Raw genomic sequence first — 12,681 nt, 5'->3', positions numbered from 1 at the left:
GTTTTTGGAAAGTTGAAATTATTTGAACAAGTACAAACAAGCTTAGTAACCTTTTTTCAGTCATGTCTGGAGCACCTTCTATGTTATTCATATTTAAATGCCAAACTGGCTCATTATTATCTCTTTTTGTGATCATTGGACTTATGGCGAATCCAGGGGGGGGGGCTATGAGGCTGCAGCCACCCCCATACCAGAAATAAATTCTTTCACCCTCTGTCTATGCATCTTAATGTTAAAATATATATATATAATTTCCTACATCCATTCTATCTTTATCAATTAATTTGTTTTCGCTCTTCTTAAAGTTGATACACAAATTTGCGATAGTAACAGATACAGGGAGTGTTAGTTTTCCGAAATTTCCCTTCAAATTTCTGAACTTTTTCCCTACCTGTTCTAAATATTTATACATTTACTCACTGAAAGAAGGAAAGGAGAAAAAAGTGTAGATATAATAGCTACTTGTTTTTCTTTCTTTCTCTCTCTTTAATTTTCATGTTTAATATCAATTCTTAAAATTTTGTCTTCTTTCTCGCTGTTTTTCACTATTTGTTTAACATCTTTCAGCTTTTCATTCTTCTATTTCATTTACATCATTTTGTCAGCGTAATTGTTTTGCATCCTTAACAAGAATTGAAAATTTTGCCTTCAAAATTGCATAACAAATTTGTCTAAACGAATGAAAAAACTTTGAATATACATTTAAAATTTAGAATTTTAACACTGAATACCAAATTTTAGATAATTTCAAATGTAACTCAGAAAGATTCATTAGTCATTAACACCCCTAGATAGCAGATAATGATACAGAACACTTTCGTTTACATCGATAAACTTTGGTAATGACAATGAGGACCTCAGCAAGAATTTTAACTACCTCAGCCGCCCCCAGAATAAAATTCTGGATTCGCCACCGCATTGGACAAATGAACCGCATGCAAAACCAATAAGAATATGAACTGAACTGCAATGCCGCTCTCGAAAGCCGAAACACGAGCTCAAGGTGCGGAGCAAATCCATATTGGTACTGGTACTGATTTTCGCTGGCCGCGGGGGTAGAGCCCATTTTTCCGCATTTCTGGAATCAAGAGATGTTTTAACAGTAAAAAAAGGGTGAAGGTGAATTCAAGTGCACTGACCACTCCGTCTGCCCCCTGCTTTTGTTGCTTATTGGGTGGAAATTCCGAAATTCCTAGAAAAGGCAGATCACATTTTTGAAATCAGGTTTGAGGAAATCAATGTACGGCAATAAGCTGCAATGCTAGAATTTTTCGGGGGAGGCTGAGCCGGTTTGAAATATTCCAGGGGGAGCTCAAGCTCCCCTAGCTCCCCCGGTTCCGACGCCTATGAGTACACGGTGGCTGCAGTGCCTCTGTAGTTTGTTGGAGTTGCGAGTTACTTCCAGGTCGGGAATAGCTGAAGTTACCAAAACAGACATCCCTGAGGATGATCATATACTGAGATGTGATAATGTAGAAAACATAAATTCTTGACTTGCATTTTTTGTAATAAGTCATTCTTCATTTAACAGAATTAAAAGTGGCTTCTACAATGCGAAACTGAAACAGAAAAGTACTAGTGAATAGGCTTGACTGATTTCGGAAATGTTCAAGCATCCTTAGCATTCAAATTTGTAAACACCGCTGGCTGATTTTTGGAGCGGTTTATAGGGCAGTTTATTCTTAATGCTATGAATAAATGGTTATTAATTATGCATCTAAAAACAGGGGTAGTAAAAAATGGCATAAGCAGATAAAATTGGAACATTTCACTTTCGAGATATAAATATTTTCATTTTTTTCTAGCTAGAAAAAACTTTGAATGAGGAATAAAAAGTTGAACAATATTTTGTTATACTTTTCACTTTTATATGACTTTTTTATAGTCCTTTTTGTTTATAATCATGTTGTTAAAATTGTCACAAGCTAATCCGGTATTAATTTTACAAATCAATGTTACAAATGATAAAGTAATTATCCTAAATACTCCTTCATGGTTAATTATTTTTAGACCTTTTTGGTCACTTAAATCAAATTTGTCTTTGCCAGTACGTGAAGTAAAAAGGCCGGGACACCAGGATTTTGTTTCAAAACCGGGACGTCTGGCAAGCCTAAGTGAATATCAAAATAGGATACCGAGAAGCAATGCGCCGAATGATCAGAAAATGAGTGTGCAATTGAAAATTTTATAATACACGGAAATGTACAAAGAGAGGTAAAAATTGCCACTCACACTTGAAATAATGTAGGGTTTTACAGTAACCACAAAAAAAAAAGCTACTGAGACATGAGCGTTGATGTTATATTTTACCGCGGTGCATTGTTAATTCATCTCCAAACGAAACGAGCAAGAGACCTTTTGTACGCCTAGGGGTATGGGGTAGAGCGCCAGCCTGCATGAAAATCCTGCCCTTTTTTTTGGTTACAATAAAACCCCATGTCATTAGGCATGTGGATCAAACATTATTTCTTGCGTTATAAATTTTTTGAATGTATACTCATTTTCTGATTACCTGTTACATGTTTTGATAAATATTGAATGTTAAATTTGAAAATATTTATCAGTTGATTACTGCACAATGACTGAAGCTGATTTTAGATATTGAAGTGCCGTTTTTCATTCCGACCAAACTAAGAGTGTTGTCCGGTTTTGGCTATATTTGAGTTCGAAGTTCTATAGAAAACAACACTATAAGTCCTAATTGAAAAGGAAAATTTTAGTTTCTACAGTCGAAACTAAATACTTCAATGCGAAATGAAATAAATCTTGACCACCAGTAGTATTTTATTGAAAAATATAATAAGTCTGAAGATGCCAATTATAATGCTATGGTCCTAGATACGTCTAATTTATAAACTGTAGAGTTTTTCCGATGTGGAGAGCTCCTACAGTTTCTAAGTCGCCGTCGCCATTAATCCCATAGCATTATAGAGCAACGATTTTCAAACTGTTCAGTGTTCGCATAGGCTCATGTGGTCTATAAAGCCGGACAAAAATCAAGTCTACAAGTTTGATGAATGGAATTCAAATCCAACTTTACACAACATCGGATAACTGTTCAATCAATACAACAGTAAAAATCTCTTCAGTTATTTCCATTTTCATGTTCGCTAGTCCGAACTTAGACATTGTTGAATTGCTCGCTTTTGTTTCCGTCTTTCCTTTTTCTTCCTAATCTTTGTTTTTTTTTTTGTAATTGAATTTAAATGTGATGCTATTTAGTAAAAGAAACTTATGAAAATGGAAAAGGAAGATACATAGCTGAATTTGAAATCCAGTTGCATTGGTTTACTTTAACATTTCAGTTTCTGACTGTATGAAAGTAGGTTTAAATTGGGTGCTTATTTTTACCTTAATTTTTTTAGAAATTAAGGTTTTTGATTATTTTTCGGGTGAAGTCGGGATTATACTTTTTTTATGATTATAAAATTTAGTCTGCCTGATATGATATTCTGCGAAAATATCATTCGCCATTTTGTTTTTTAGGAGTTAAATGCTTATTATTTCAAATTCGGACTTTTTTCTTATTCCTTTGTAGATTCTTCTGAAACTGTTAAATCTTTTACTAGAATCCAATTTATATGATGTCTTTAATGTATTCTTCGTCATGACTGTGAATAAAGAAAAACTTGAGGAATCAGGAAAATATACAGATCATATTGAGTCGTGTTTTGAAGTATTTTGAAAACCGAGTTCAAGTGTAAATTGGTCATAAATATTTGAAAACGGTCCGTCTAATTCAGAACATGTTTTATGTAAATTGCTTTTACTCAAACCACGCAGGCAGTTTCGGGAGATGCAGAGCATTGAATGAAGAGTTATTACTGATGATGAGAAGGAGAATAATAGTAGTTCTTACATGAGTAATAAATACAAAGGCAATATTGACCATTTGACTAGACGATGGCTACTTGCGATAAGGGCAGGTCGATCGTAGGTAGCCATGCCGTTGATTATATATGCTAGTTTTTAAAATATTTTTGTGACATATCTGTTACTAAGAATATTGTTTTAAATCATTTCTTTAATACTTTTTAAAAATCTTGTGATCAATAACTTTCCAGTTCTTAGTTTAAATTATGTAACGTATGACAAATATCAAGCAAAATGTATATCGGTTTGGCAAATGCTGCGTGTAGGCCTTCCTAAATGGGAAAGGGCAATGTGTGAGCATCAGGATTACTATGCTCCTGTTAGATCAGTCCTGCGCAATCCTTAGAGAACGAAAGTAGCAGTCAAATGGTCAAAACATGAAAAATAGTTACTCTCACATGTTTGTAAAATAAAAGATATCATGTCAGCAAAAATTATTAAAATCTGAAAGGCTTTTCAACCCAAGTTTCAAAAATTCAAGGTAAAATTTTCAAGATTCTATGGTAAGTAGATAGATTAAATTCAGTGGATTATCATAGAAAATAATCACTTAATCCTAGTTATTTAGAATTAACTTTACAGGGTTACTATAATTGATTCATTCGCTTTAAGGTAATAACAATATCAAATTATACAAAAAAGTTTTTTTTATAGAAAAAGTTTTTCCATGCATCGGACAAAAATCGTTCCGCTTGCACTTATTCGTTTGCAAGGGCGCCCATATGCAAAATTTTAAGGGGGGGGGGCTCAAAAATTTTCCCCATGGTTTAGCAAAATATTTTCCCCGTAGAAACTGATTTCAGTACAGATTAGACGCATTAAAAGTTGACATTTTTAATAACTTATTTATTAATGGCTGAAAAAGAAATTTTTATAAATTTTGCAAAGAAAAAAGCACTAAAAGCAAGGAATTTCTCATTTCAAAGAGGGGGGCTCGAGCTCCGCCTTGCCCCCCTATATGGGCATCCTATGGGGGATCCAAAACTGGGTACCTGGCATATGACGTACAGTAAGGAGAAGCGAGGCGTTCTGTGAAGTGTTTATGACAGGGCTTCCCAAACTTACTAGCCAGCAGACCCCTTTCATGGACAAATGTTCAGTGCGGAACCCTGACAGAGTGTATAGATACACGCAGTTAAAAGATATTATTGGATTTAATTAAATTAACTATTGCTAAGTAGAGGGGAATATTGCTACTATTTTTTTTTAAAGGAAGGTATTTATAGTGCTTTACTTTATTCACAAGTTCTGGAGTACAAAAATAAAGTTGAACAGACAGAAATCAAGTGGTAACGAAGCGATTAAAATTCGAAATCGAACCTCTAACTAAGGGAGAAAGTGAGGATGATTTAACTGACACAGTTTAATACTTAGGGTTTAACTTTTGACAGCTGTTAAATAATAGGATCAGCATCTAGACAGCTTCGGTATTTAGTTTTGGTGGTTGCATGTTTTGAAAATTCGAATTCAGCTATTAGGAGAACGGGCTTTGCTTTTTTGACGATTGGTGTTTTTGTTTTCCAACCAAGACAAAAATGGGGGGTTGCATATCTACAGACTGACAAAACTTGTACAATCTAAGGAGCAAGGTAAAATTTTTAGGCTCTGGACAAATTATTTTTTTAGAGTTCAAAATTCAGTGAAACATGGTTTCGAAAATAATATTGTTTTTAAAAAACTATTTTAACTAAGGTTTTTTTTCTTTTTCTTTTTTTTGCCAGACTTGTCAGATTCTCGAAGTAAAGTATCCTGGAAGATAGATTTCAAGATGCACTTAGAAGTTATGTCTATCAAACATTCATATTCACTTGACGGCAGATTTCAAGGTTTGGCAAAAATCCTTATATATTATTTCTGTAGCCTGTTTTTGGTTTCTACGCCAAATTTCCCTCAATTCTTGATCGATTTCTTTGATTTACGGCTAATTTTATAGCTTATGGTGCTGGCTACTGACGAAAAATTGACCCAAGGTCTAAAAATTGTTTTTTTTTTTAGCCAAAAAAACCTGTTATAAAGAACCAGAATAAGGTTTTCGGTCAAACTTATAACTTTAATTTGCGCTATGACCGACAGAGCTGAGTAGCTTGATCGGCAGAGCGTTCTCTTCGTAACCAGGAGATTACGTGTTCGGGCCCATGTCCAGACAATCTGCAACAAAGAAATTGGAGAAATATCGCGCATTACATGAACACTGAATTAAATGAATATCAACTATGAGGGAATAGAATAAATGAGAAGGAAATGCTCCTTGCTGATATGAACGCATAACTCTGCCATATGATAAGCAGCATTTCTTTAGCAGAAATAATTTTACTTTTCATCACTATTTTAATAGTTTGGCAAAGTGAACATCTAAAATCCTTTTATTAATTGGTCATTTACTTCTAGTTTTTTTTTTTTTATTGAAAAACTAGTGGCGCCATCTATGAAACACAACTAAAATCTGAATAATTTAATTGTTACTTAAATTACTTTTCCGTTTATTTAAAGACAAAATGCAAAAGAAAAGATGAACTGTCTACTGCTACAAATGAATATGGTATTTCGTATTTTGCGGTATATCATAATGTTGGGGGGGGGGGGGGTTGAAAATAAAATTGGTAGTTAATGGAAATTATTAATGGTATTATGTAGTTATTTTCAACAAAGTCAACATCTCTTTTCATACTTAGTATTAAAAAAAATTCTGTCAAAAATTTTAGTGAAAAATGGGGGGGGGGGGGGGGGGTAAGTGCTCCCCAACTTTAAGAAAGTAACGTTTTTGCTATGGGAGTGGTTTTTTTTAATGCTTTCCGATTAAATTTGCATTGAGTACACACCCATTGCCCCTCTCCCTTCCCCCCGAAAAAGTCAAAGTGACAGGAACAAACTTCCCTTTAAAATCATTTAGTTGCTACAAGGGAACACTATCAAATTTACACATAGCCACCTACATTCTTAAAGCAGTGCAGCAAAGCAGTTTATAAGTCTTTCAAGGTAAAATTCAATGAAAAATATTTTCCAATGAACAGCTTCGATTCTTGTAAATTTAAACTTACAAATACAAATTAATAAAGAGAAATTTGCAAAAATATTGCATTGCTAGAATAGCATATTAGCACCTAAAATTGCTATTGACTTCCAGCTCAATTTATTCTTTTTTGGAAAAATTCTGAAGTCAGTCGTAAGTTAGTGATGACTGATGAGATGAGTCAAACTCAGAGAGGCTCCCCCCCCCCCTTTTTTTAACTTGGTGGTGTAAAGAAGCATTTGAAAATTATATAGTATTTGTTAACGTCAATTTTATCACTCAGTGGCTATAATTCAAGCTAAGTGCAGATGAAAAAGTAAAGAAACTGACAAATGTGAAAAATATGAAGCAGAACAACCCCGCAATAACATGCTCCGTGACTTTTGATGTGCAGAAAAGCTTTTTTTCGAAACCAGAGGTGCAAATGACTGTTTTTTGGGTCCATGAGTATGCGTTGAAAACAATAACATAAGAGACAATAAGGCAGTTCGAAGAAAATTCACAAACTTGTTTGGTACTGTACAGAAAACAATAGCATGTATGAATGAATATTTTTGATTTTTTACACTAACTGGAGTTTTTACAAGCACCTGGGTATAACAAGCAAATATCAAGGTCCCATCACCCTCGTTATAAGCGGATTCAACTGTATAGTATCCAAACCTCCCCAAATTTTACTCAAAATCAACAATGAAAATATTTAGTAAACAATCATTCATTTCTTTTTCCACTGACATAAAATATATAGCTGAACAGGCCAGTAGCCTTCATTTCTAATTGCAACAGAGTGATTGCGATGCATGTATTATAGCTGCCGGCCGCAAATTTCATCAATAACTTGAAAACTTTCTCAAAACCTAAAATACTGTGTAAAATTGTCTTTGTGTAATAAATTTGTGACCTGTTTTGCATCCATCAGTTTCTGGTTTTATGTGCATGAAGCGCATCAGCCTTGAGTTTGATTCCATATGTTTCTTATGATTCTTGCTTCTTATCTATATAAAATTTTGCCAGTTATAAAATTCTGTATTCAAAATGTAGTTTCTAAATGCACTACCCTAAAATAAAATTTTCACATTCATTCGAACATTAATTTCGAAGCTATAGGCATTTATTTGAATTATGACCACTTTACCCCATTGACCACTTTCCCCCACCAGACCCTATATCCCGTAGGCAAATTACCAGACATGCTTTTCAAAAATATAAGAAAATAAAATTATATAACTAAGAGAAAACGCAAGTAAACACAGGCAGATCAGGAGAATGACAGCGTAGGTACTTCGCGGTTTGACGCGGGAAAACGTTGATGTGAGAGCGCGCGAAAATGTTAACTCCTCCCACTTGCTCGCAGCATGGGGTCTAGCGAGTACGGATTCCATATATGCCCGCCGCATGCGCCATGATTGTGAATACCGAATCGTGTTGTTTTAATAGGGAAGTTGCAACCTATTAAATGTTCATATTTTGGCTATTGCATATTGTTAATTGACCCTCAAAACTATAAAAAATTCACCATCGCCGAATTTTAAAACACCGTGGTTGATTTTTAATGGATTTTTAAAAATCCACGCGCAAAAGTGCGCTCTTCTGAAACGTCACGAGCCTACGTCACAGGGCGCGAATGTGCAGCCTTCCGCCGAAGATCCCTTGTTTTCGCTAGGGACATTTTGAGCGCGCTGATATTTTTATTTTTTAGAAATTCAATAATCCTTTTGAACACACTATGGAGGCCGGATTCGTTAAAGCACAATCTAAATAATCTTCCTCAAATAATATCAATGGTGATATTCGAATATTTCCGAGAGGATGAGAGGTTTAATGTTCCAGAAACGCGAGAAGATAAGCCTTTTACGTTTCATCTTCGAAGTCGAATGCGCTTCTTCGATTTCTCCCATGACATGGGAACCGGTTCGCTAGCGTTTCTCTCCTATCGGACGTCACTTCCTATGCCATCTGACGTCACAGGCGCTTGAACTTTAAAAATTAATTTAAAAAAAAACTACTTATCGTATCGCAAAAATTTTTTCACCTATGATGCTTTTCAAAGTAAAGTGCTTGCTTGGTGAGCAAAAAGCTTCCCGCCAAACAAGATAAACAATTTAAAAGATCTGTCCATATTTCTGAGGAGTTGAAGGTGGGAGGAGGTTCTAATGGAAGAAGCTGTGATGAAAAAGGAGAAGAGGGAGGATGATAGTTTGACAGATACTTAGTGGGCAAACTAGATATCATAATATGACTGAGGGTTTTTGGATTTAGGATGCAGGTTTTCTTTTTTGTGCGGAAAAGTTAAAGGTTTTCTTGGCGGGGAAAGTTTTACAACAGGGTTGTTTTTGATGAGATATCACATCTTTTTGCATTGATATTATTACTTTGTCTGTATTTTTAGAATCGAGAACTTCAAGTCAGAAAATTTTCAATTGAAACAACGCTGTCTTGTGTTTTTAAGGAACAATAATGGCTAGCCTAATTTTACGTCAAGTTATTTTCTGACTATTAAGATTTTATGTTCTTTTTGAGAGAATTGGGCGGTTTAAATTTTATTGCAATCCTTGTATCCTTCCTCTCGGTTGCAAAGAAAACTTCTTGAATAATAAAATACTATATTTTAAATTATTGTTTTCGAGTACTTTACAATTTCGCAATAAATTCTATTACAGTTTCTTTATTTGACAAATAATTCAACATTTCCATGAGTAAATTACCGCCCATTAGCCAGGGCTAAAGCAGAAATACATGAAATACACCGCCAACTCAGTCATTTCCAGCCGACTACTGCAGTTTCGCGCTAATTAGCACACATCAGCTAAGCGCGATCAATCAGCTAATCATCTAATTAGCGCGAAACTGCAGTCCTCGGCTGGAAATGACTGAGTTGGCGGTGTATTTCATGTATTTTCATGAGGTTTCTTTAAATGTTTTACAGCTTAAGGGCTATTTTAATCTAGCTTTACACTTTTTGTTCAATGACATTTTTTCTTAAATCGTGGTTTATTTTACATTTTATGGGATAAATTTAATTGTTTGGTGATTTATCTTTTTCTTGATAGAAGTCTTTGTCTTGTTTAATACCTAGTTTTGTTTAAAAGTTCATTTAAAAAACGAAATAACGCATGTTATCACCAAGCAAAAAAAAAAAAAAAAAAATAAGCCATTAAATATTTTAAATTTGAATGTGTCAGAAGATCTATACAACTTTACTCGATGTCAAATCGCGGATATCCCAAATTTGCCATAGCGAATGCGCATGTTGCGCGCGGACTAAGCTCATTAAAAGTCTTGCTTAAATTAATTGCAGAAATTTTTTCAGCTAACAAATTACTGCAAAGCACGGATATCCACACACGTATTTCATATATTTTCAATTCATTATGTGTTTGTGAAAAATCCTTTAGTTTAGAAAATAAGCAAAACAATAAAAAAGTGCTATTTTTCGCTTTCAATTAAAAAGTTATATGTGCCGTATTCATATGCGCATATGCGTACAGTTTCATATAATTTGTCACGTAAAATATTGTAATGGTTTTAACCCAGTTTCGCGCCAACATTTAAAATTTCTTCCCTCCATAAATATATCAAAACTGAAAAACAGGGGGAAGGAAATTTCGTATCAGCAAAAGTTTCGGGGGGGGGGGAGGGGGGAGAGGACAGCATTCTAATATCATTCATTAATTTGTTTTCTGCTTAAGTATAAACAAACAACATAGAATCTGAAAACAGAAAGCCCAATGAGCTAAGTCTGCGCGCATGCGCAGTCGCTGTGGCAAATTTGTGATATCCGCGATTTAACGTCTAGTTGCAACTGTCTAGTTGACTATGTTTTAGTCTTGATTGAATTTCATTTCCTAAGACAACTTTGGAATAACTGTTAGATCTGTTCTAACCTTGCAATTGCTGTCCGAGATAAACAAACCCTATGAGCTGAGAGTAAGTACATAAGAATTTAGGGAAAATTTGTGATTTTCAAACTTCAATTACTCCGGCCCATAATGTCCCTGGGGGTTGAATTTTTGTATATGTACTCAATGGCACCCCAAGAATATGTATACAAAAAATCATTACCATAGCCCCCGGTGGGCTGTGATAGAACCCCGGGAAGGTCCAATTTGGGGGGGGGGGGGTAAAAACGAGGGGGGAAGGGGAGGGGGGTCAAAAGGCACATCAGTAGGACACAAGGAATGTGTGTGCGAAATTTCAGCTTGATTCCTTTTTTCTTCTGGGCTGTAGCCCTGTCAAAGACAGCGAAAACTTTTTTGAACAGCGATTTTATAACTTTAATACCTCCTCCCCCTGATGGTCCAGGGAATTGTATTTCGGTTTACGGCGTCAGGGGCCACTAGAAATTGAGTGTACCAAAAATCAACTCCGGGGGTCTTCATGTGGCTGAGATACAGAGGGGTGAAAACCCCCCAAAAAAAACCAACTTGTTCTGTCGTGTAATCTTGTTCTTGGTCGGTTTTATTTTCTTTCGTCTTTGGCGGTGGATTTGCTTCTGTTGGCTGCTGACGTTTGGTTTCCTTGGCGGGGTGATGTAGTTTTTTAAAAAATTTTTAAAGCAAAGTTCTAATACAATTTTCCAATTTTTTTGCGTCGCTTTCGGCAAAAAATAAATAAATAAATAAATAAATAAATATAATAAATAAATAAGTAAATAAAAATAAATTAACCTGTGTATGTGTTTTTTTTTTTTTTTTTTAATAAAGCTTAAAGGGACTGGACTTAGTTGTTCGGTAAATTGATAAGTTTTTTCGGTAGAGCTTTCGGCTATAAACTATCTGAACTTCGGGCAAGCGCGGGCTGTCCGACATAATAGCAAATTTAGAGTTATTATTACGCAATACATGTACTCATAACATACAACAGATAACACATGTAATAAAATATATGCAACGCGAATGCTACTTGGTGTTTCGACTCCTTTATGCAGGCTACAGTTTTCATTCAGATAAGTTGCCCTGTTAATAGAAGGGTGTACTTCCTTTTTTAAAGCTTTTACTACGTCCAGACCACTAAGCATAATGCAAGCATAAAAAAGTATTAGATTTACTCAAGGGAATCCTTTTTATGCAGAAAAATTTTTTCGTTGCATGCTGAAACGTAGATTTTTCTAATAGCAGTGTTCGACCTTTTGTACAAATGCAGAAATACTACGCCAAATTGAAATTACGAGATTCACCCAGTAAACCTTTATTATTTATTCGAATACGATGTGAAACATTAAAATTATTATCAACTTCATTAGTAAGAAATCATTTCTACTCCTGTGCTATCAGCTGAAAAAAAGATACATTTTGTCTACGTTTGAAAAATCACACTTAAAAAACGGACTCGGTTCAACTGGTTTTGGTTTTGAATTTTAAGTGTTCGATTGAAAGAAAAACATTTGCCTGCATTTAAGCCGTAACAGTTAAAGCAGCCTGCTATGGGATATTGTTCAATATTCAAAAATAAAAACACTTATTTTCTGTCTAATTTATTTCTTCTTTATAATGTTTGTTTCAATCGCTACGTGAGATCTTCTTCATTCTTTAATCGAATTCCCTGTTTTACGAATAATTTTAAGTCGTATCATGCGTTCTACTGACAAAACATAGACGCATGCTCTTATTTTTTTTTCGGCAAAAAGCTTTTTTGCTGTTTTTTATTACTCATTCCTTCAATGAATAGCATTCGAAAAAGGAAGGCGCAATTGCTGGGTTTGCTAGAATTGCTAGGTTTGTTGGAGTGTCGTGCTGTTAATCAGAATGGCGCCAGTTCGAATCCGTGCCAATACATCTCTCTTTACAGTCTCTTTTTTT

This window comes from Uloborus diversus, chromosome 9 (genome assembly GCF_026930045.1).
Source record: "Uloborus diversus isolate 005 chromosome 9, Udiv.v.3.1, whole genome shotgun sequence".
Taxonomy (NCBI): Eukaryota; Metazoa; Arthropoda; class Arachnida; order Araneae; family Uloboridae; genus Uloborus; species Uloborus diversus.
The sequence above is the reverse complement of the archived record's forward strand: the minus strand, read 5'-3'. Positions refer to the sequence as shown.